Here is a 25,821-nt window from a genome sequence, read left to right on the forward strand (position 1 = left end):
CTTAAAAACATATGGCTTCACAGAGGACCAATTTAATAAAATAATTAATGGTACATCAAAATATATTACCTCGATCACAATTACAAACAGTGACGAGGAACAATGGAAAACTCTGTGGGATGTTAGGAAAAAGGCAATAAGGACTGAACTTCATGCTGATTTTCTTATCAAATATTGTAAAAAAAGGTGTCATACCGAAAGGCCTACAGGTCAGCAACGAACCTGGGTTGTTCCTTAAAAATCAGAAATTTACAGAAAACTGAACTTTCATTGCGAACAGGTGCAGCCGTGATTGGATGCTTCTAATAATAGAAACAGCACACAAGGTTTTTATTATAGAGAAGAAAGAAATTGAGGAAATGGAAATGAAACTTAAAGAAAGTACCTCTCTGGAAGCTTAAAAGAAATTAGAGGAGATCCAACAAGATATTAATGGATACAAAGAATACGTATTAAACAAAAAAGCAAATACATTAAGGAATGACCTTTCCAAATATAATATGGGAAATGTTTACCCATATCTGCAAAAAGATTGTTCTGATAGGCCTAGGGAGGAACCATACAATAAAAGAACTTGACCCAAAAAGAAAGTAATGTTCTTCGACACCTCTTACACTAGCTCAGAGTCAGAGAAGGAGCAGCCCAAAGATGACTATAATACAAAAACCAGGGAAGCCACCCCAGGAACCAGTAGAGATACTTTTTCTGTTTTAGAGAAATGTCAAAACAATCACGGCCAGAACAGAGGCAGAGCCAGGGGCAGAGGGGGCTTTTTCACCCAGAACCCTGTCCAGAACCGCCCGAACACAAGAAGTCAGAAACATTGGGACTAATAGACAAAGCACCTATTATTAATCTCTCAAGTAGAATACTAATAGGGGAGGAAGGGATCATCTTAGAGAAAGGGTTAGGATACGCGATCACTTCTCCTGTAGACAGATATAACCTAGAGAGAGATCTTCAAAATTTCTTTAGAAAAATTTACTTTAATAGATATTTTGAAGGAAAATTAAAGATCCTAATGGAGAATAAATCAGGCCTGAAACCAAAATCCACGTGGACCCCACCCCTACAATTAGTCAATAAAGACGTGGAAGTTTTTGAAAGAATGGTCGAGACAAGTATAGCTGATCTTCTCAACCAAAAAATGTGGGTAGATAATAACCTTACATCACAACAACGAATAGCACCAGCAACCTTAGGACACTGGCAAAATATCACCATCGAGCCCGCCGACAAGGGCGGTGGGATTGTGGTGATGGTGTCATATAGATAGGCTTTGCCTTCACACTGTGTTAAATTAGCATGAGCTTATTAGAAGTTTAAACGCCATTTTACCTTTCTGCTGCTTCTTCACACGGCACATATTGTTATTAGAGCTTTGAGCCTCGTAGAATATTTTGCTTCACACGAGAATAATGTTTTCCTATTGTATCAGCTTTGCTTGGTAAGCTATGTCTGAACAGTGAGTGCAGGGGCCTTCAAGGGTATTTCAACACAGTGGTTGTTGTGAGGTCTGATCTGCGCACGTTCTAGACATAACACATATGCAGCGGCGGCCAACTCTGGCTTTAGGCGCGTTTAATAATGCACTGCACAGATCATGCACGCACACTTGATGAATATTCGCATGCAGAGAGCTGGTGGAAGATGATGTGATCCCTTTCCACTAGGATCAGAGGTATGGGGCCGCCCTTCTAAAACCTAAAGAGACCTTATTTAGATATAATATAATATACTAGCAAGGGAGGGTAAGACTTAGGTGCCGTTTAACCTTCTTCCCTTTAGCATTTTAACATGCTTTCTCCCTTTGTATTTTATGGACTAGTAACTATGCTGATAACCTTGTTGCTTATAATATGTTTGCTTCTATTAGCTAAGATACTGCGCCTGAGAACACGGCATTAGGAATAAACATTTCAAACTTGCACGTGTCTTCATTTACTCCTCGTTTTGGATTGGTATGTTAGTAGAACGAAAGAGTGTTCATGTGTTCCACATTACCTGAGGTGTTCTAAGTCCATGTTCTGGGTTGTCTAATCATTGGGGGTATGGAAGAACCAATGAGACACTGATTGCTAGTCTGGTAGGGGATTTTGGATACTGAGGTGAGTTTTGGTACACCCTAATTCCCTGAGGTTCTAAGTCTCTATGCACAGTTCTGTGTAAGAGCAGAACCCCTGCGACATGGCGCCCAATCGTTGGTGGTCTTATTACATGACACTTGAGTAGTGCTTATATCAGCCCTTAACCCCCTTCACTATTGTTTCCGGAAGACAGTGGTGTCGGTCAAACCTACCTATAATTACATAGGTCTTTTCAAGCTTGAATCTTTTCAAACGGTTTCCTTTTGAATTACTACCCAGTTGTGCTACGTGGTTTTTATTGTACCACTTTCTTACTGTGTCACTATGGCTGCCTTTGATATTCCGCAGCATAGTCGAATTGCGGTTCGCAATCATTTGCAGGCTTATAACGTCACCGTTGATGGCATGGCAGTTATCATGGTTGTGAGTGCGGAAGTTGCATACCCTTACGAAATGTTCTATTCGTGGGTGACCTTCCCTGCTGTGAACGCAAATACTAATGTGTTCGACACGTACACTCCCACTGTCGTGCCACAGGAATATGTTCCGTATCGAACACAGGAAGTTCCGATTAATGCTTGGCAGCATCGAGTTTGGTTTAATGGCGCCCTACCCCACACTTTGTTAGGCTCAAGGTTAGGTCCTTTGTCCATTCCAGGCACTACCTGGTCTGTTTTGGCTGGATTTACACCACATCCTAGACATGGAGCGGTTCCCGTTGCAGACTTATGGCTGCTACATACAGTCGCGATAAGTGTAATTCAGTCGTTAGTACAGTACATTACCCGCAACCTCCAGGGTGGGGCCCCAGGTGCTGCGGCGCTTCCAGCCGGACAGGGCGGTATGAAGCTTAGTCCTGTGATGGTAAACGCAGGATGATTTTCCTTTCTGGCTTGCTGAAAAGTTTGACCAGCTGGAAGCAGTATTTCCTAACACGACTCCTGTTGAAAAACACAGGATTCTAACAATTAGTACGCCAAAAGACTTGATACCAGAAGCTGATGACTGAGTCTTGGAGTAAGATTTTTGCGGCAGTGTATACAAGGTGCTTCGGCACTCCGTCAATGACTGTCCTTCCAACGGTCATTAAGCGTGTTCAAGATGAGCATGGACCCGAGGCAGCGGTTGAATTGGGTATGCGCCTATGCGGCAGTTTTGACGTAGTTTCCGATCTCGTACTTGCTAATGTCAAGGGAGATGCGGTAAGCTTTCAGGTGTCTAATGCTTTGCTGGCTGTTCCCGATGCCGATAAACCCCGTCAGTTACCAAGAATTATTGTGGCGGTGTGACCGCCTAGGCAGTCATGAGGGTTAGAGGGAAGACAAGGACTAGGAGATGAGGTCTAGTGACTCCTTTATTGGGGATACAATAGTTCAAAACACCAGTCTCTATGTCCAACCCTAAGCACCTAAGCAGTCAAGGATCTCCTCGCTCTAGGTCCTGCGTCGCTGCTGCCAGGGTCTTTGGGGACGTCTCTCATTCTTCCAGCCGACGGGTAAGGGGAGAAAACAAAGAACGAGGATGGGATCAGTACCGTGAATCTCAAACAGTAAGGCACTGCAACTGTCACCAAGGTGAGGAGTGGTTAGGGAAAGGAGCGTGTTGGGATCTGAAAAAACCAAATAAACACCCTATGCCCGTGTACCCAGCCGTACTACCTCCCCAGATCTCCCCACCACCCCCACCAAAATGAGCCCCCAAGCGGTACTTGCCTTGAGCCACGACCCCTCCTCAGGGCCGTGGCGTCTGGACCCGGGGCGTCTTCCTCCTCCTCTTGCCCGTCGGGTGTTCACGGTGTACTGTGGATCCTCCAGTCGTCCCGGTGCAGTGGATCTGCCACGCCTCCTCCCGCGCTCCGCTCCTCACACGCCTCGCCTCCTCCTCCGATGGTCGCCTCCTCTCTCCGGCTCCGCTCCTCACACGCCTCGCCTCCTCCTCCGATGGTCGCCTCCTCTCTCCTGCTCCTCACACGCCTCGCCTCCTCCTCCGATGGTCGCCTCCTCTCTCCTGCTCCGCTCCTCACACGCCTCCGACTCCCATTCTCCTGCTCCTCTGCTCGCTCTCTCACTCGACTCCTGCTCTCCACCGCCGATGCTGCCGGACACCTTCCACTTCTCTCTCTGCCCTTTTTGACCAGCTAGTTCGGGGTCTGGTCGCGGCTCCTCCCTCCTGGTTTTTCCGAGCACTAGACCGCTGTCCGTTTCCTGTATGCAGAAGAGCAGCCCGTTCTCTTCCCGCTTCCGGTCCGCCCCGTGGAGGACCTTGTTACACATCTCCCCCTCAGGAATGGACGTTGGGGCCATTCGGTGTGTGGATTCCTGGACAAGTAGTCCGCGCTGACTTGCTTGGAGCCCAGAACATGCAGCGTCTGGAAGGAAAAGGCTTGCAATGCCAAAAACCATCTCAGTACACGTGGATTGGTGTCTTTGTTTCTCATAAGCCATGTAAGGAGGGCGTGATCAGTGAGCACAGAAAAGGGACGTCCCAATAGATAGTATTGAAGAGCCTTGATTGCCCATTTAATAGCCAGGCACTCTTTCTCGATTGTAGAGTACGCTAACTCATGTGGAAACAGTTTCCTGCTGATGTACAGGAGGGGTTTGAGATCCCCTTGTGAGTCGGGCTGGCATAACACGGCATCCAGACCTAGCCCTGAAGCATCGGTTTGTAGTATGAAAGGTTTGTCAAAGTCAGGACAATGTAATGCTGTACAGATGGCGTTTTTTAGGTCCTGGAAACTTTTTTCATGGGTGCTAGTCCAGGTGGATATTTGGGAAGAGAAGGATTTTGTTAGGAGGTTGGTTATGGGGCTGGCCAAGGAGGAAAAGTTGGGAATAAAGCGTCTATAGTAACCGATATATCCCAAGAAGGAGCGGATGTCTCGTTTGGTTTTGGGGTTGGGGATTGATTTGATAGCTTCAATCTTATTCATTTGGGGTTTGATGAGGCCGTTCTGTATCGTATACCCAAGGTACTGTATGGCGTCTGTGACCAGTAAGGATTTCTTTGGGTTTATCTTAAGCCCTGCGGCCTGAATGGCTGAAAACACCGCGGCCAGTTGGTCGAGGTATTCTGCCCAACTCGGACTAAATACGACTATGTCGTCCAAATAGCCCGCAGCGTACTCCGAGTGTGGTTTCAATAGGTTGTCCATCAACCGTTGTCACTTTGCAGGCGCCCCGTGAAGGCCAAAAGGGAGAACTTTAAATTGGTAGAGACCGGAGGGGGTGGAGAAAGCGGTCTTTTCCCTGGCTTGTGGGGTCAGGGGTATTTGCCAGTAGCCCTTGGTGAGATCCAGGGTGGACAGGTATCTGGCTTTGCCCAGTCGCTTGATTAATTCGTCAACTCTTGGCATCGGATAGGAATCAAACTTGGTGATGCTGTTGACTTGGCGGAAGTCTATACAAAAGCGCAGACTCCCGTCCGGTTTTGGTACTATTACAATAGGGGAGCACCAATTACTCGTAGATGGCTCTATAATCTGTGAGTGTAACATAGCAGTAACATCCTTCTCCACGGCCTCTCTATGTGCTGCCGGAATCCTATAGGGTCTTTGTCTTATGATGGTTGGGGTGAGTGTTACTATGTCATGTACCAGGGATGGTAACCCTGGCATGGATGAAAAGAGGTTGAGAAAGCACGTCAGCATGTCCTGTTATTGTGACCGCTGCTCAGGGGATAGAATGCCTCCTGTGGGAGGCTTCTCGGCAGGAGACGCACCGGTCTCTACGGTAGGGATTTCTAGGGGCCTTTCTGTACAGATGGACAACACGGCCCCCCCTTGGGGGTCGTTATCGGTGGGGTCCTCCCATTTCTTCAGCAAATTGACGTGATATGTCTGTTTGCCCCCGGGTTGGTGAGGTAGTAAAACACTGTAGGTCACTGGTGTTATTTTTTTCTCAATAGTGTATGGGCCTTGCCATTTGGTTAACAGCTTGGTGTCTGAGGATGGGAGTAGGAGGAGTACCTTATCCCCTGGATTGAACTCTCTGAGTTGACTATTTCGGTCATAATACCTCTTTTGGCTGGTTTGGGCTTTTTCTAGGTTCTCGTGTACCAGACCCCATATCCTAGTGATCGCTGTTTTTAGGTCTGCTGCATATTTGGTTAGGGGTTGTCCCTCTTCGTCTTCGTCTTCTCATTGCTCGGCGGCCATGTCCAGCAATGTATGAGGCTTTCTCCCAAACAGTACCTCGAACGGGGAATAACCAGTTGAACCCTGCTCATGTGTTCTGACTGAAAAATGGACAAGGGGTAGTTTCTGGTCCCAATCCCTCCCGGTTTCTGAGATGACCTGGCGGAGCATGTGTTTTATGGTCTTATTATAGCTTTCCACAAGGCCATTTGTCTGGGGGTGGTAGACTGAAGTGCGCAGGCGGCGTATGCCCAGGAGCTCACAGACCTGGGCCATGACACCGGACATAAAAGGGGTCCCTTGGTCTGTAAGGATCTCCGATGGAAAACCCACCCGTGAAAACAGGGAGATCATGGCCCGGGCAATGGTCGGGGTGGTCATGTTGGACAAGGGCAAAGTTTCCGGATACTTACTGGCGTAATCCACAATGACCAGTATGTATTTATGGCCTCTGGCCGATGGTGGAAGTGGACCTACCAGGTCCATGCCAGCCCTTTTGAAGGGAACGTCTATGATGGGTAGAGGACATAGAGGAGCCCTCCTTACCCCTTCAGGATTCGTGTATTGGCATTGCACGCAAGCCGCACAATGTGCTGCCACATCCCAATATACCCCGGGCCAGTAGAACCTATCCAGGAGGTAGCGCAGGGTGTTTTCCTTCCCGAAATGACCACCCCCAACTTGGTTACGGCTAGGTGTAGTACGTGTGTGCGGAAGGGACGGGGCACTAGTAGTTGTGTTTTGGGATGAGGTCCCCTTTTACTATTCGTTAAAACAGCCCCTTTTTTAAACAAAAATAGGGTCCTACCTGGGCTGGCTCTGTCTCTTGTGCTTGCTCCCATGCGTGTACGAGAGTACTATCATCTCGCTGAGCTGACCCCAAGCTAACGGGGGCTGGCTCAATGGGACCTGTAACAGAAAGAGGAAAAACATGAGAGGACCTCTGCGTGTATTGGGTTTTTTCCTTTCTTCTTTCGTTTCTGCTCTTTCTATCTTTTCCTATGGTCCCTTCAGGACTGCTGTTGTGGGAGGGTGCCTCGCTTAACCAAGTTGTGTCTCTTTTGTTCACTTCGTCTAGGTATTGATCGAATCTGGGGTGGTCAGTGCCTATGATCACGGCCTCGGGAAGGGAGGGGATGACCCCTACCTGTCTTATCTGGGGATCGCCGGATATGTCCATGAGGACTTCCGCCACGGGATACGTTTTGGTATCCCCGTGCACACAGGTGACATAGACCTGTTCATTGTCCAATATCTGAGAAGGGGGTATGAGTGCTTGGCCTACTACAGTCACTTGACACCCGGTATCCAGGAGAGCTTTCTGCTTTTTTCCATTAAGGAAGATGTCCTTGTTATATTGCTTGAGGCCTTCTCTGGTTACCAATATCCGTCCTCTTGAATAACCCTACTCCATGGGTTCAGCTGCTGGGGCTCGATGAGGACATTGTCGGGCAATGTGGCTTCATTCCCCATAGTTATAACACTGCGGTCCGGGGCCACAGGGGCCAGGGGTAGCCTGGAATGGTTTGGGAACAGGGCGGGACGCTGGTTGGGGTTTCGGTTCTGGCCGCTGTGTGGTTTTTAGGGGTGATAAAAGGGCCTTGTGTCATACCCGCCCTAAACTCAGGGGCTCTGTGGAAGGGGCAAGCCTGTTTTACTGCTGAGGAAGTGGTCAGGTTAGGGTATTGTTACACCCATGAACGCGTAGCAGAGGGTAAGGCGTCCAAATATTGTTCCAAATCCACCTTTTCCACCACCGCCTCCATCGTGGAGGCCTGAGGGGATAACCATTGATGTCCCAAATCCATAATCCTATAAAATAGTGCTCGCGGATTGTCATTAATGGACCATTTCTCCTTCCTGATTTTGGTGCGATAATACTCTTGATCACATCCCAGTCTCTCGAGTATGGTACGTTTTATTTCATCATAGGTGGTCGTACCGGAGGGGTTAGCTGCCTGATAGGCTGCTTGGAGTTCTCCGGACAGGAGAGGTGCCATATATTGGCTCCACCTCTCTGGTGGCCAAGCAGCTGTTGTGGCGACCCTTTCAAAGTTCGTAAAGAAATAGTCAGGGTCCTCCCCCTCCTGGAACTTCTGGAGGACAGACCCGGGGACGTTGGGGTGCACCCTTGTGCTGACAATCGCATCTGTTAGCTGTAGGATGGCCGTGTCTTGAACTTGCTGGTTTGTAGTCAATAGGGTAGCCTGCTCGCGTAAAGCATCCTGTAGGGCTTCCCTTTCTTGTTTCGCAGATTTTACCTGCTGTTAAAAACCAATTGTAGGTGCCTTTGTCCTTCGGCCAACTGGGTTATGATACTTTCGAGGGGCACGGTCTGTGACATGATTCGTCACACGGTCTTTCGATCCCACTTCTGACACAACTTTGTGACTGCCTAGGCAGTAATGAGGGTGAGAGGGAAGACAAGGACTAGGGGATGAGGTCTAGTGACTCCTTTATTGGTGATACAATAGTTCAAAACACCAGTCTCTATGTCTGTTCCGGACTGTGTGCCATCCAATCAGCCCTAAACACCTAAGCAGTCAGGGATCTCCTCGCTCTAGGTCCTGCTTCGCTGCTGCCAGGGTCTTCGGGGACGTCTCTCGTTCTTCCAGCCGACGGGTAAGGGGAGAAAACAAAGAACGGGGATGGGGTCAGTACCGAGAATCTCAAACAGTAAAGCAGTGCAACCGTCACCAAGGTGAGGAGTGGTTAGGGAAAGGAGCGTGTTGGGATCTGAAAAAACCAAATAAACATCCTATGCCCGTGTACCCAGCCTCCCTACCTCCCCAGACCTTCCCACCACCCCCACCAAAATGATCCCCCAAGCGGTACTCGCCTTGAGGCACTACCCCTCCTCAGGGCCGTGGCGTCTGGGCCCGGGGCGTCTTCCTCCTCCTCTTGCCCGCCGGGTGTGCACGGTGTACTGTGGATCCTCCAGTCGTCCCGGTGCAGTGGATCTGCCAAGCCTCCTCCCTCCTGCTCCGTGCTCCGCTCCTCACACGCCTCGCCTCCTCCTCCGATGGTCGCCGCCTCTTTCCTGCTCCGCTCCTCACACTCCTCGCCTCCTGCTCCGCTCCTCACACGCCTCGCCTCCTCCTCCGATGGTCGCCTCCTCATTCCTGCTCCGCTCCTCACACCCCACCGACTCCCGTTCTCCTGCTCCTCTGCTCGCTCTCTCACTCAACTCCTGCTCTCCACCGCCGATGCTGCCGCACACCTTCCACTTCTCTCTCTGCCCTGTTTGACCGGCTAGTTCCGGGTCCGGCCGCGGCTCCTCCCTCCTGGTTTTTCCGAGAACTAGTCCGCTGTCCGTTTCCTGTATGCAGAAGAGCGGCCCGTTCTCTTCCCGATTCCGGTCCGCCCCGTGGAGGACTTGTTACAGGCAGCTTATAAAACCGTGGGCCGCAATAGTTTAGGTGTCAAGCCATTCTCTGTTAAGGAGAAAAAGCAACCACAAGGGCCGAAGTCAGAAATTGACGAACAGTCCAAGGCTAAAAAGCAAAATTGGCTAAAAAATAAAAAACAGTGTAAACAACAACAACAGAAACAGGAGTCACGTCCTGCATCTCCAGTGCCTGCGCCTACAGAACGTGTTTATGACTTGCGCGATCGCGCGACGATAAAATCACCTGATCGTTTTCAGGTTTCTGAACAACGCGCTCCTCGTTCTTTTCAGGACTCGTCGGCCTCATTGACCGGTGGTGGAGGAGGCGGCAGAAGTCGGGGTGGACAGCAGGGACGCGACCAGCCCCGCCCGAAAGACGGTAAAGGCAAGCAGGACGATTGAACACCGAAAAGACCCCAGTTTCAGAAAAAGAAAGTTGCTGCTTTAACAGCGAGATATGCCACAGATAGTGAGAACGCGGCTTCGGAATCTGACATGGGCTCTGACCTTGCTGGACAGAGCGGCGGAGATTACCATAGTGCGAGAGGCCCTGCGTCCAACACTGAAGGTGACAGCGACTGACCAGTATGTTGTTGTGGAGCCAGCGGATACCAGAGTAGCTCCCCCTGATAGCCTTTATGAAATAGTCCTTTTAATTGAAGGTGGCATACAACGTACCATAAAAGGGGTATTTTGGGAAAATCTTATGACTACCTATGATATTTTGTTAGTGGAGGCTGACTGGCCCCCACCTTTTGTCCTTGCAGCTCGGAGAGGGGAGGAGGTGATCCTCCCTAGTTTCGCGCACACTGTCTCGAAGGAGCATGTGCTGAATTTTGCAGAAGAGTGGGCTAAAGCTCTTGCGCCGGCTCGGTACCGTACTCACTGTGGTTGGGATAAATTTTCCCCACACCACGAGATTCCCTTACGGTCTATGCCACAGCCTCAACCTCAATATCCCATCCGACGCGAAGCTAATGCTTCCGTTGCGTAAATCCTTGAACAATTGGAATATCAAGGTGTAATTGAAACTTGTGTGTCACCGGTGAATAACCCTCTTTTAACTGTGACCAAGCCAGACAGCTCGTACCGTTTGGTATTGGATTACCGCCATTTGAACTCGCATTGCCGTACTTGTGCAGTACAGAATACTCACGGCTCTGCTTTAGTGGATGGTCTTGTGCGAAAACGGTTTAAAACCACACTTGACATATCTAACGTTTTTTTTGCCCACAATTTGGATGGTCTAAGTTCACAATGGACCAGTTTTACCTGTGGCGGCAAACAGCGCCAATTTAAACGCCTAGCGATGGGCTATAAGAATAGTCCAGGCTTGTTTGCTGCCCGTATTGTCTCTCTCTTAGAGAGAGTAGACACGGATGCGTGTTCGTATGTGGATGACATATATCTCACAGACGACGAGCTTTGGGCGCATCTGTGTCGCGTTGACCGCATAATTTGTAACTTTGCGGACTTTGGTTACAAATTCAACTTTGCAAAGTCTCACATTGCAGAGTACACAGTGTTGTTCCTGGGCTACAAGCTCAACAATGAAGGTCGAGGATTGGGTCCTCACTTCTTGGATAAATGCGCACAATTGCGCGCTCCTACAACTCTGAAAAAATTACAGTCCTTGCTGGTAATTTTGAATTTCGGGCGTATTTATATTCCCGAATATGCCCAGCGTATCAAGCCTTTGTATGCTTTGATACAACCTACTTTTACCAAATCTTGCTGGCTGTCAGAACATTCAGCTATTTTGTAATCTTTGAAGGCTGATCTTTTAGAATGTGAATTCCTACTGACTCGTGATATCCACACCAACCTGGGGATAAGAATCATCCCTAGGACGGTGGGTTTGACTTACCTTTATTTTTAACGAGGTAGACACAGTACCTATTGCTTACAAATCACACTTGTACACTTCGGCAGAAATGCGGTTTTCCTCTGTGGAAAAAGTTTTGACAGCAGTGCAAATGGCGATTCTTAAAGAACGTGCACTGTCGAAGGGAAAACGCATGTTGGTTGTTACCCCGTATCCTGCACTAGAGGCAGTGCCGAAAGCCAGTGTACCAAATTCTAAAGCTTTGCACCCTCGGTGGATACAATGGGCAGCGTCATTGACCTCTCCGGATGTCACATTTATTTTTGATGCCTCCTTACAGTCGCAGGAATTTTTGCAGTATGAATTTTTTCATCCTGTGCCTTTTGCTATGCGACCTTTGTAAGATTTCCATTGCATCATATACACTGATGGTTCAGCGCAAGTTGCGCATGGGTCTAAACACGCATACGTTTCCGCTTGCGCCATTGTGGTAGGTGCCATGGTGAATGATGAGTTCAAGTCCAGAGTCGTGCACACGCAGACTTTAGGGGACTGCGCCGCACAATTGGCTGAGCTCCGTGCTCTGCTGCTTGCATTGGAGTATGCTGATCCTAGTGTGACGACTCTTATTGTGAGTGATTCTTACTACTGTGTCCAGTCTTACAATGAGAACCTGTTCTTTTGGATTCAGAATGATTTTCGTGATTCCAAGGGTAGCACAATAAAACATAAAATGATCTGGGTCCGAGTGGCTGAGCTTAAAGAGCAGTTGCCACTCGTGTTTGTAATTCATACTTTTGGTCATCAGCGTGTAGGAGTCCACGCTGTCGGAAATTCATTGGCTTATGAAGCCGCGAAATCAGCAGTATCAACATATTTGGTTGCAGCAGTTACACGTTCCAAAAGTAAGATCGATGATGATATCTTGGCAGCTGTCGCTGCAACTGAGAAGGGAAGTAAATATCCAAAAGGGATTCCCTTTGAAGTATTCATACCTCTTAAGTCCTGATAAAGTTCCTTATGTGAAAATACCTGATGTTGGTGAGAGGTTAATTCCCAATGCGGGCCGCAGGCCCACGCTGATTACAGCTGCTCATGAAGGTGTAGCTTCTGCGCATGCGGGCGTTTCGGCTACTGTAGCTCAGTTACAACAACGTTTTTGGTGGCGGGGACTGTACAAACAGACGCGTGATTATGTGCTTCAATGTGACATTTGCCAGCAGATTAAGTCTTCAACTGCTGCGCGTCCGCCCCAGACACAGTTGTACATTTCTAATAAACCACTTGGTTGTGTTTATTTAGATCACTGCGGTCCTTTTTCTTCTGATACTGCTTATAAGTATATTTTAGTAGCAGTTGATTCATGCACCCGCTTTGTGTGGGTGTGGCCTCACCGCAGTGCTGATTCACGAACTGTCCTAAGAGACTTGCGTGTCTTTGTAGGGATTTTTGCCTGTGGTACCTTCCATTCGGATCAGGGTCCGGCTTTCGCCTCTAAGGCGTATAAGGATGCCATGACTTCGTTGGGGGTCCAAGTCAAGTTTTCATCTCCATACAGACCTGAGGGTAATAGTGTTGTGGAACGAATGAACTGAGATTTAAAGCAGTGTTTGACAGCTAGAGTTAAAGGCACTGGCAGGAACTGGCTGGCCCACCTCAATAGCGTGCAGCGTGCTCTAAATAATCTCCTTAGAAGGTCTCTGGGTGGACGGACCCCATACGAAATGCTCTTTGGTATCAAGATGTTTGTACCGGACCTTGACGGTCTAGACCAGGCGGCTGTTGCTGCCTCCTTTGACGTAGATGAACATTGCAATGTTTTACAGAATCTATAAGAGACGAGATACAGTCTTGCAAAGGAACATTTGCCCTCCACCTCGGATGATGCATTGCAGATCCCGGTAGTTGGCTGGCTACCCCAAGTTGGAGAATTAGTTCGAGAGAAGATCGAAAACAAGAAAGAATTTGGTCCCTCTTATCGAGCTCCAGTTCCAGTGCCTGGTGTGAAGGGCACAAGAACAGTCATTTTACCACCACTTCCAGGTCGTAAGGAAAACAGGTATATCTCCATTGACAATGTCAAGATACACAGAGTGGCCGATTCTTCTTAGTACGCCACCGGCAGTCTCATGTCCTTCGATTTTGAGAAATTCTGATTTGGCCCTGGCTTCTGATCCAGTGCCTGATGTTGCCCTCGAGATGCCTGCAATTTCTAGTCCTTTATTGAGTACACTGCCTGGTGCTCAACTTGATGAAACTGACTACACTTACCCAACTGACTTATCGATGCCTGACTTGCAAACTCGCTTGCACTGATTCACATACATCGAGGAAACCTTCGAAGGTCTCTGTTTTGGCTAAATTGTTTAAAAAAAATTTTTGATTCCCCCTTGGACCTACATTTGGTTGGTGCTTTTTTCAATTTACCTTTTCATGTCAGTTTGCTTTGTGGTGTATTTTTTCTGACTTGTCAATGGACACTATGTCGAGGAGAGAACATGCATTCGACATATCAATGGAACATTGGCTCCCCATTCCTCATCACACAGATTGAAGAGAGACTTGGCTTTTGTTAACATCACGGCTTGGCCTGTTTTAGATGGGATTGTATGGGATGCTGTTCGTTTTCAAATTCATGGGCCCACTGAGGTTATAAATGTCCCTAATGTGCTTAGAGTTTCAATGGGGGATGTAATTTAACAAAATATACGTTCTGATGATTGGGATGTTCAGGCCGTAGAAGCTTTGTTTTTCTGATTTGAAGTATTATGCTGCCTTTGATGCTGAAGATTTGTATTTAGAATCTGCTAATTACGGTGATTTATATTGTTACCAACATTTTGGCAATCACTACCTGCATAAAACTAATACCAAGAGGAACACTGTAAATTATACACAATGGGAGCATTGTCCACCTCCTATACAAGGCAGTTCTGCTTCCTTTTTTAAAAGGTTCTCTTATTTTACTGATTTTAATCAGTCGAATCCCAATGCATTTTATTTTAAAATGACAGAAAAGTCCACATACAAAGTTAGACTTACCGATACTAAATTATTGTATTCAAAGTCCTTTCTCGATCAGTTGGCTGTTGGAACTCCCTCCCCACCCACCTCCGCCTGACCCAGGACCACCTTGCCTTCAGGAAGCAGCTCAAGACCTGGCTGTTCGAGCAGTAGCGGACCCCCCCTCCCCTAGCGCCTTGAGACCCTCCGGGTAAGTAGTGCGCTATATAAATGCTTCGATTGATTGATAGGTGGCTACGAGTTGTGGAAGGATACAATTTACCTTAAATCAGTTTGGGGTTCTAAAAGCTGGCAAGTGCAAGGCACTGAGGCTTTGCACCGAACAGGCCTCATCCGAACCATATGTTGTTTTTGAATTCTACAATTTCACAGACTACATGCTTTGGATTGGCTATTACTAAAAAATTAAATGCTCCTTCTTTTCCTGAGTTAGGAGAATATTCCAGTTGGAATAATGCCACTAAATTTTCGATCAGAGAGTTACAAACTCTGTTGCTAAATTCTTCCTTTAACATATCCAGTGTGGATCCTAAGGGTTGATTGCTCTGGCACAGAAGTGCTGATTCTTGCCAGCATCGTTTTCTGGGTTTGGCTCAAGGCTTTACACAGGTCAGGGTGGATCCCCGTTTTGAAAATGGCCATTCTGTAACTACCTATTCTGTAGGCAAATTATGTCAGAATTGCCTCAAACATTCCACTTTGGCGTCAGTTAAACTACATTTATCTAAACTGACTGATGATGTTGATCTGAATGATTTTATAAAGGGCCCGGCTAACGGCAGATCTAAAAGATGGATATATGCTATTTACAACGAAGTCTGGAAAACGTCCCAGATTGAAGCGGCTACCCGCATTAGAGCTATAGATCAGGCTAATTTAGAGAAAGTGCCAGCAGTTGTAGATAACAGCATTAATACGCTTTCTTCTTGCATTAACACGTTGGACAATATTGTATCATCTGTTGTTGATATTGTACAGGATGAAGTGTCTGTTTTGTACCATGGTCAAAATCAATTGCGTTCCATTATGCAGTTTGCATGGACTTTGCAAACCTTAAAAGCTGGCAAAGTGCCATGGCATTTCATGAACACGTCATCATTGTTTGCCCCGTTTAATTTGACTGACATGCAGCGTTTACTGTCAATGAAAGATGCATCCTTTTCTATGTTGCACATTGAAAGGTTAGAACTGTTACCGTTTTTTGTGGCAGAGGCCAATTCAGCAACGTGGCTTATCCACGGGTTAATAACTCTCCCGTTCCCTCTGTTCAAGTTCGAAGGGTGTATGAAGTACTTTGCAATTGATAGATATGAACCTCTTGGAAGTGCTTATCTCCATGAAGTTTGGTCGCTTCCATTTACCTATAGATGCCTTAGGGAGGGTAAAGAAGTTTATTTGAATGGTGAAGATTGCACTGAAACACCAGACCATTCATTAATGTGCAGACATATCCAATTGCATGGCTCTTGTAATCAGAATGAGCCGAATTTGGCCTGTATTTTGAAAGGTACACCTGTGCCTGCAATCGTGCCCACATTCACATTACTGGCAAACGGGAGTTATTTACTTTTAAATAATGAAGATTGCTGTGGGCTATTAAAACGAATTGCTTATGTAGTTACCGTCAGTGAACGTGTGGTTTGCTGCAAGAATGTAATGTATCCACCCCCGCATGGGAAGCTTGATGTTTCCATCTGGCCCACAATTCCGACCTTGAAAGCAGAGTTCAACAAGATGAGTCGCATAAGAGCTCTATTGTCACAGAAAGAAGTTGCCCTCACATCTGCTCGGGAGACATTCGTCCTTCATGTGGCTAACACCCGCACAGAGGTGCATGCGTTATTAAATACTGGCTTGCCTTTGCATTTCGGGGAATTGATTCACACAATCTTTAATGCATCCTCCACAACGGGGCTGGCGAACTTTTTTAAAGTTATTAGCAGTGGCCTTGTGACTTCATTTTCAACTATATTCCGTGTCTTCCCTGCTTTCTTTCATTCGATCTTTTCCATCCTATTTGGTGGATTTTAATTACTACTGGCTCTGGCTGCAGGCGTTCTTTTGCTGTTTTGTTTAATTCAAAATGGATGCACATCTTGTGTTTCGAGAGGAGCTGTCACGTCTGGCGTTGTTTCGCAACGGAATGCTTGAGTACTATGGAGCGCTGCCTCTTGCAACCTTGAGTGCAGCTTATGGATTATCGTTTCGATTTTCCTATTTTACATGTGTCCAGCCTGTTTTTCATTGCCTGATTTCGACTGGGCCCTGGATTTGTGTCTCTGCAATACGGTGTCTCCCGATGTGGATAATAATCAGCTTATGAGCCCCTTAGTTGCTCATGAATTGCTTTGTTCTGACAGAGGGATTATGGCCTTTGCAGCGATGCATAGAATAATGGGTCGTTGGAATGTGTTCGCAGCGGCGCAAGATTTCTTGGCACACAGCTTCATTGAGAACCCACCGAGTTGTCCTCTGATGGTGCTAGAGGCTCCGGTAATTGAAGAGCATATATGTTCTTTCACACTGTTGAATTGGATGGCTGAACTGTTTTCGGATGAGAACAGTGACTTCCTATTGGAGGCTGTTGCTGCATATTTTGCATATTCAATGTTAGGATGAGCAGTGTCATCGCTTCGCTCTCCCATAACCAGGGTCATTTATTGGACATCGAACATTTTTTTTAATTATTATTATTTTTTTCTAGCCTCTATGAAAAATGTATCTGCCCCAGGCCTATTGACTTTGCTACGGCCAATGATTAAATTTACTTGACTATGAGAATTTTAAAAGACAAATTTTGTTTTCTCTTTTATATTTTTTTACCTTGCGCAAATTTGAGCTGACTGTCGTTCTTGAACTCTGCATTCCTGAAATTTGCCCCTTATCTTATCTTATCCGTGCTCGGATCAAGGGAGGGTGTCATATAGATATGCTTTGCCTTCACACTGTGTTAAGTTAGCATGAGCTTATTAGAAGTTTAAACGCCATTTTTTTCCCTCTCTGCTGCTTTTGCACACGGCACATATTGTTATTAGAGCTTTGAGCCTAGTAGAATATTTTGCTTCACAGGAGAATAATATGTTTTCCTATTGTATCAGCTTTGCTTGGTAAGCTATGTCTGAACAGTGAGTGCCGAGGCCTTCAAGGTTATTTCAACACAGTGGTTGTTGTGAGGTCTGATCTGCGCACGTTCTAGACATAACACATATGCAGCTGCGGCCAACTCTGGCTTTAGGCGCGTTTAATAATGCACTGCGCAGAGCATGCACACACACTTGATGAATATTCGCATGCAGAGAACTGGTGGAAGATGATGTGATCCCTTTCCACTAGGATCAGAGGTATGGGGCTGCCCTACTAAAACCCAAAGAGACCTTCTTTAGATATAATATAATATACTAGCAAGGGAGGGTAAGACTTACGTGCCATTTAGCCTTCTTCCCTTTAGCATTTTAACATGCTTTCTCCCTTTGTATTTTATGGACTAGTAACTATGCTGATAACCTTGTTGCTTATAATATGTTTGCTTGTATTAGCTAAGATACTGCGCCTGAGAACACAGCATTAGAAATAAACATTTCAAACTTGCACGTGTCTTCATTTACTCCTCGTTTTGGATTGGTATGTTAGTATAACGAAAGAGTGTACATGTGTTCCATGTTACCTGAGGTGTTCTAAGTCCATGTTCTGGGTTGTCTAATCGTTGGGGGTATGCAAGAACCAATGAGACACTGATTTCTAGTCTGGTAGGGGATTTTGGATACTGAGGTGAGTTTTGCTACACCCTAATTCACTGAGGTTCTAAGTCTCTATGCACAGTTCTGTGTAAGAGCAGAATCCCTGCGACAATGGATACTAGTGATTATAACAACAGAATGATGTCTCTTCTCAATAACACTCAACACTATCAGAAATGAAATAGAGATGAGTGTAATATCCTTATCCATAAGGTGAACAACCTTTTTGTCATTTGCTAGGGAAGATGAGATCATCTGTCAAGATGACTTCAACATCCTTAACAATGTGCAGCCTGTAATCCCCACTCTATACAGTCGGCGAAAAGACCATAAAGATATGAACAATCCACCAATGAGACCGATAGTGTCAAGGATTAACTCTCTCACAGAGCCCTTGAGTAAGTATGTGGACATTTTCTTGCAGCCCTTAGTTGTACAACAGAAAGCATATATCAAGGGCACAACAGCAATGATTACTTAAATAGAGAACCTTCCTTTTGACAGTGAAACTCAATGGCTAGTAACCCTAGACATTGAAGCCTTATATTCTAATATTCCTCAAAATGACACCATTCAAATGATAAAAGACCTTCCGAGCACCAATGATGGGGACCTAACATGCCATGCCACTTTCATTATAGACTGTGTAGAAATTATCTTGAAAAATAACGTCTTTTTATTTACCACAGACTTTTATAAACAAACCAAAGGGACCGGCATGGGCGCAACCTGCACTCCTAGCCTTGCATGGCTATACGTCGCCAGGTTCGAAGATAGACATATTTTTAACCCAGTGGCCTCATTCTATGAAAATTTAACGGCTTGGTGCCATTATATTGACAATTTTTTTCCTTTGGAAAGGAATCTATAAAGGACTGATGGATTATATTGAGTGGCTCAACTTAGGAGATGTGAACCTATGGTTCACATCATCCAATAACAAACAGAATTGTGATTTTTTAGATATTAAGATAAAGAATACAAATCATCAACTTCAAGTCCAATTGTATTCAAAGCCCACAGACAGGAATACCACTTTATCTATAGAAGTAATCACCCGACATGTCAGAAAGATAATATCTATCCCCTTTGGCCAATTTTTAACAATTAGACAAAATTGTAGTGACATTAAGGATTTTAATACACATGCTGACAGACTCACTAACAAACTTTCAATGAGGGGATACCCAAGAAGGATGATTAAACAAGCATATAAACGTGCTAAATACGATAACAGAGATTCCCTCTTTGAAACAAAACAAACGATCCGCGACCAAAGCAAACAGCCTTTATTCTTTGTTACAAACTAGCAATATTAGTAACAGAGTCTAATATATCATCAATAGAAATTGGCACCTGATCAACACACAAGCGAAAACAAAACTGGACAAACCAATGTTCTCTTTTCGACGTAATCGAACTATCAGAAATTGTTTGGTGCACACCTACAGAGATATGAGCCTGAATAAACAACTAAGCATTACTGACACACCTTTACCTACAGGGACGTTTCCCTGCAGTTCCTGTAATAACTGCACTAACATCTTAAAAGGAGCCATTATTGTTCACAATAATGTAACCCACAATTTAAAAAATATGGCCAACTGTTGTTCCAAGAATCTGATTGATTTAATCCTATGCCCATGTAATTTGGGCTATATAGGAGAAACATCTAGAGAAATCAGAATTAAGAGTAATGAACATAAATTCGCAATTCGTACCAGGAAGAGGAATGCACCCCTCGTAGAGCATTGGATAGATAAGGGAGATAATATTGACCAACTTAAATGGTGTATTATTGAGATAATTCAGACAAATGCATGTGGAGGTGACTTGACTATGATACGGAAACAACGGGAACGATTTTATATGTCTAAGTTCAAGACCTTCAGACAAGGCCTGAATAGTAAAGAGGATTGGGAAAAACGTATTTAAAGGACACGCCCGTGCACCTATTCCCTGGTCTCACAACTGTTCTGATAACTCTACAATCTAACTGTGACGGAAGAACTGCTGTGGATACTTGATAAATATCCCTTTTTTATAAAAACTGTTCAGTATATTTGTATTTTCATATATATCTACACATTAACTCTACTCAGCTTTTATGCGGTCGTCATAGAGTGTGTTAATGGAGCTAGGAACTAGGATCGCGTATGATCAAAGATGGTGTCTATGGCAAAGTTTTCGGTGTCTATGTTGATTTCTATATCAAGAACGGCAGCTGCTTTTGTTAGCTCGAGAGAAATATAGGGTTAACAAAATGGCAGAATCCTGAGGCCAATTATAAAATTATGATACATAGGCTCCACCGAGGTTTTAGTTTAGTTTTTTGTTTTTTATTCTTTATCGCGATCCTCATATAATATGTTCATATATTTACGACCTATTATAGCGGATGTTCAAAGATGGCCGCCATTGTAAAGGTTTGGTTTTCAGAACAGCAATTGCCTTTATTTACTCGGCAAAAATAACGGTTTAAAAAAAACCAGCAAAAACCTTAGCTTAAATATAAACTTTTGATAAGATTCCCAAGGTTTTTCCATTTAAAATAATCACATTCGATAAAAAACCTGAATGTATTGTAGCAATCACATGACCGTGAGTACGATGTTTAGGACCTCCCCTGGGCCAGCATTGTCATATATCTTGACCAGGAAGACGTTTGTAGAAAGCAGGGAGGCCGGAACATTTTTATCAGGTAAGGAAGGGGGGTGTGAGTACTTACACCTTGATAGTCGAGCCTTCTGCCTATTAGAAAAAAAATTGCCAAATTGGTGTTAACCTTGATGACCAAGGTCTGGGTAAAGAGTAACTTAGGGACATTCAAACCTTTTACCCATTTGAAAAAAACGCAAAATAGGCTTCGAATATAACATCAATGTTCTCGGAAAGGACAAACTTAGTTTACGATCATCGCAACTATGTTTTTGTCCTTACTGGAGTAAGTTTGGGGATTTAATTTCCAGACTTTGAAACACTTTTTTCGTTTCCTTGAATTTTTTTTATAGTGAGCACCTTAACCTGGCATGATATAAACCGCTGGTTACCAATCAAGATAAGTGCACCTTTTTAGAAGGAAGACCTTGCTGTAACCAAAATGTTCAGTACATTCATAGATCTCTGTATGTAGGGAGAGTCAAATCAGTGTTTTTTAGCCCCTAAATAAACGTACAAACACATAACATCATTGAGAGAGCGCTAAAAATAACTAGGACCACTCGATTAATAACTCCAAAACAAAAACACGAGCAGTGGCGATAAATTAATAAATAGACTATTCTAAAAGGCATTTTCTTTTTTAATTGTTACAGATTTTATCCTTTGAGTTGCAATGCCAAGAGAGCAACAGAACCAGGTAATTCTTCAGCCTGTATTGTATAACATGAGAGTGTATCAACACTTTAAATGGTATTCCATATATTAAATATATTATTTTGTCTCTTAGTACAACCCCTAACAAAGAGATATTGCTGCATTAACAAACGAAAGCTTAATCACGGATCACATGAATTGTTGATGACGATATACTGTTTTTTTAACGGTAAGCCAGTGAAGTTTTGCGTTAAAACACCTTTTATAACTTCCGTATATACAGACAAGTTGATATTTTTTTCTTTAATTTAAAGGATGCTATCACACAGCAATAATCTTATCGGTGGCTCCTACAAACATATCATAAGAAGGAATAGTATCACATAAAAGGTACGCCATATTGCATGATGATATGCCAATCATAAGGGGCTCTATAAAAGTCTATTAATTTGTTCATTTAATCCTTATGAATTTAGAGGAAAATACATTTGATTCTATTTCAGGTTATTCCTTATTTTAATTTCAACTGGAAGACTGTTTCCCATCTGAATCCCACAGGGGATACATTGCTAGATTCTAATAGGTAGGTCATGATTAAGAAGGATCATGTGCTGTCCTGTACTCATTTTATACTGTTTAGTTTATGTTAAATTAGGGACATATAATGTAGAGTGGATGTCTTTCAATCTCAGCTTGAATGGTAGTTAGAGACTAATGCTTTGATATTGTGTAAAAACTATTTTAATCGATCTTGAATGTACAAACTAAAATTTTGTTGTATTGTTGAATATTACATTTTTAGAAAGTCCTGTCCAGAAGAAGGTGGTTGATCCTAATCGCACCGAAACGCTGCGTCAACTTTTGTGTAGTTTTCTTGTTTATATAAACAACACATATGTGTTGTAACAATGAAATGTTTTAATATGTTTCTATATTTTTTAAATGTATGTCTGCTTTGACTATAAGGATAAATAAGAATTGTTTTGTACATTTTTATGAAAATCTTGTTTTTTCGCATCTCTGTCTCTACTACATCTGCATGCCACTGTGAATTTTGTGTAATCACATTACACATCAACGTGATATCTCGTAATTACGTTTTTTTAAATTGATGTATATGTTTTAAACTCCATTGCAATTGTACATGACTACAGCGCAACACATGATGTGAATATTGAGCTAGGAACTTGTTTTACTTTCTTGGCTTAATTTACCCCGTCCCTATCTTGAAGAATGGGGTTTCTCCTCCTTTTTGGGTCATTTACAGATGCTCACTGGTTATCCCGGGGAAAGAAAAAACATAGAGTTGCTTAAAACACAATTTTGGGGGCCCACTCTCACTCATGACACTAAGCAGTTTGTGCAGACATGTAGCATTTGTTCCCAGAGCAAAGATACACATTAAGCTTACATGGGTTTGCTGCTTCCACTGTCTATTCCTCTCGCACCTTGGCATATACATTGGATTTTATAGTAGATCTTCCAGGGATAGATCAGGGAAATATGGCAGCTATGGCTATAGTGGATTTGTTAACTAAAATGGCTAATTTTACTCCTTTGCATGATTTGCCAAAATTCAAGAATCTTGCACATCCATTTCTACAAATTATTGTACAGTTACATGCCCTTCCGTCTCTCTTAGTTTTTGGTTGAGTTCCGCAGTTTGTTTTGACATTCTGGAAAACTTTGTGTGAGACATTGAAGATTGATGTTCATCTCTCCTCTGGATACCACCCCCAGACAGATGGTCAGACAGAGAGGGTGAATCAATGTTTCGAGCAATATATTAAATGTCAAGTACTAACTAGCTTAAAAGACTGGGATGAAATTCTCTGAGAAGCAGAGTTTGCATATAATAATGCAGTGCATTGTTTCACAAAGATCTAACCCTTTCAATGTAATTATGGGTTTCATCCTAGGTTCAATGTGCTTTCGCCCTTGATCGCTTATAAGGTACCAGCAGTACAAGACTATGTTGAAAAGATAAAGAAAATACAACAGACAGCACAAAAATTTAGAACAGGCAAAGGTTGTATACAAAAGAAATACTGATCTGGTTCTGAGTACCGCATTGGGAAACCTACTCGATATCTGAACTTGAAAGGACCTCGCAGATTTCAACCACACTTTATTGGTTATTTATGAGATAATTACAAATATCAATGACATCACAATGAAATTAGAATGACCCTCAAATATGCAAATGCATCCAGTATTTCATGTGTTGCTTTTAAAGCCTGTTGTTCCAGGAACAGTGGCACCTCCAAAACCTCTAGCAATTATGGTTAATGAAGAGCTTGAATTCGAAGTGGAGGAGGCCATCTTGGACTCAAAGCTAATACGACGCAGACTTTACTACTTGATTAATTGGAAAGGATATGGCCTTGAGTGTAGAACATGGGAACCAGCAGGGCATGTTCACGCTCCTTGCTTACTTCATCTGTTTCATCGCCAGCACCCTGTTAAGTCTAATGCTGCAGAAAATGCAATGGGGGGTTCACTGTCAGACCAGGTCCAGAATATTGCGGCTTTCTTAAGGGGAGGAGCGAATAACCTTTAAGACTGTGTGCTCCCCTGAAGGACGCGGCTTGTTGTCATCGTGATTTCCTGCGTTCTGAAAACCTACCTGATGGCGCTCCGGTTGGCGTCCTTGGTTTTTTGGGCGTTGTTGTGGCTCTGGTTCCGTTAGTCTCGGCTGCGGGTGGGGAGATGCGGTGCACTTGACTTCTTGTATCAGCTCCCGTCTTGTTTTGCCTCATGTTGCACAGTGCTGCTAATGAGACCTAGAGAAAAAAAAATGACAAGGAGATTTTAATAAACTCCTTTCGGGTAATGTTTTCTGGAGGATGAGTTGTTTAATTGTCTGGTGATCTGTAAGAGACACAAAAAAATATTGGACATTTGTCGGTTTCAATTTGAATAAATGAGTGATATTCAAGTACATCATTTTACTAAGGCTGAATTCACTTATGTTACATCTAGTTATATTGTCTGTATGAAAACTATTTTGTATATGAGGCATGAACAAATGCCTAATTGCTTGCACATCTTGAGAACACATGTACTGTACCTGCAACTTCCTAATTACAGGGAATTTTAAGCTTGACCCGGAGGTTGGAAGTATTCTAGTGACTGACTATTTCACTCCTGCGAAAACACATACCAGGTCAGATCCCGACACCTGGTCCTGTCTCTGATGATAGGGACATAAACACAGTGCATGAAATGCTTGCTGACTTAGAGCATCACACAGTTTTTAATAGTGTAGAAATGTATGTTGGCACATCTAATTATGATGAAATGTTCTGTTTTCACCATTATGGTCACCATTATTTACACAAAGCAAATACTCCACATGCAATATTTAATTACATCCAATGGGAACACTGTCCAACAATACCACAGGGTAGCTCATAGACATTTACACAGACGTTTGCATATTTTTCTGGTCACAATCCAGCTAACCCAGAGTCCTATTATTTATAAACTTACTCCTTTCCCCGCCCCATAAAAAATATGCTCACTGACAGAAAGTTGATGTATTCTGCATCTTTCATTTCGCTGTTGTCAACACAAGGGTATGATCTTTGGAGAGACAATATGGATATAAAATCTAAATGGGGAACTAGAGATTGGCAGGTTCAGGGGAACAAGGCTTTATTTAGAGCATGCCTCACACCAAAACAACACATTTTTCTGAATAAACGGTGCAGCAGATGTCATGTCTCAGCTTGGCTAAGATACAGGATCTAAATACACCTAAAATTCCCACTTTTGCACGCTTTATGAATTGGCAGCAATTCATAAATTACACGGAAGACACATTTGACAACATGCTTAGAAATGGGACATACAATTCTTCACTTTCTAATCCAGGGGGATGGTTAGTGTGGACATTAGATACTAACGGATGTCATGCACGTCTTCTTTTAGGATAAATAGTCCAGACCCACGTTAAGTGCAGACACAACATACAGAAGTGGTCTCTACATGCATCCTTGGAAAGTTGTGCCTGGAGTGGCTAAAACATTCAATGTTGTCTGAGGTGAAACAACACTTGTCTTTTCTTTCTGATGACATGGCCCTACCAGATTTCTTGTAATGTCCTCAAAAGCCACTTCCAAAGCGCTTTCTGTATGCAATATACAATGAAGTATGGAAAGGTTCACAACCAGAAGTTGCTGAGAGAATACATGAAATTGACAGAGCAAATTTAGAAAAGGCTGTAGCAAATGCTGACCATAGTATGACTACATTAGCCAATAGGATATATTCTGTGGGTAACATTGTGTTGTTTGATATTGACATCA

The 25,821-nt window shown here is 44.0% G+C and overlaps 1 protein-coding gene and 1 long non-coding RNA gene across 13 annotated transcripts in view; one reads left to right on the forward strand and one right to left on the reverse strand.

Moving 5' to 3' along the window:
* LOC144799900 (uncharacterized) overlaps nucleotides 1-24,290 on the reverse strand; it is a 31,790-nt gene extending 7,500 nt beyond the window's left edge. The window contains exon 1 of the long non-coding RNA XR_013603901.1: nucleotides 24,138-24,290. This is a non-coding gene — a long non-coding RNA (uncharacterized LOC144799900). The remainder of the gene's footprint in view (nucleotides 1-24,137) is intronic.
* The window catches only part of LOC144799898 (uncharacterized), a 390,901-nt gene that overhangs the window by 151,489 nt on the left and 213,591 nt on the right, over nucleotides 1-25,821 (forward strand). The window lies entirely within an intron of this gene.

Source organism: Lissotriton helveticus, chromosome 12 (assembly GCF_964261635.1).
Source record: "Lissotriton helveticus chromosome 12, aLisHel1.1, whole genome shotgun sequence".
Classification (NCBI taxonomy): Eukaryota; Metazoa; Chordata; class Amphibia; order Caudata; family Salamandridae; genus Lissotriton; species Lissotriton helveticus.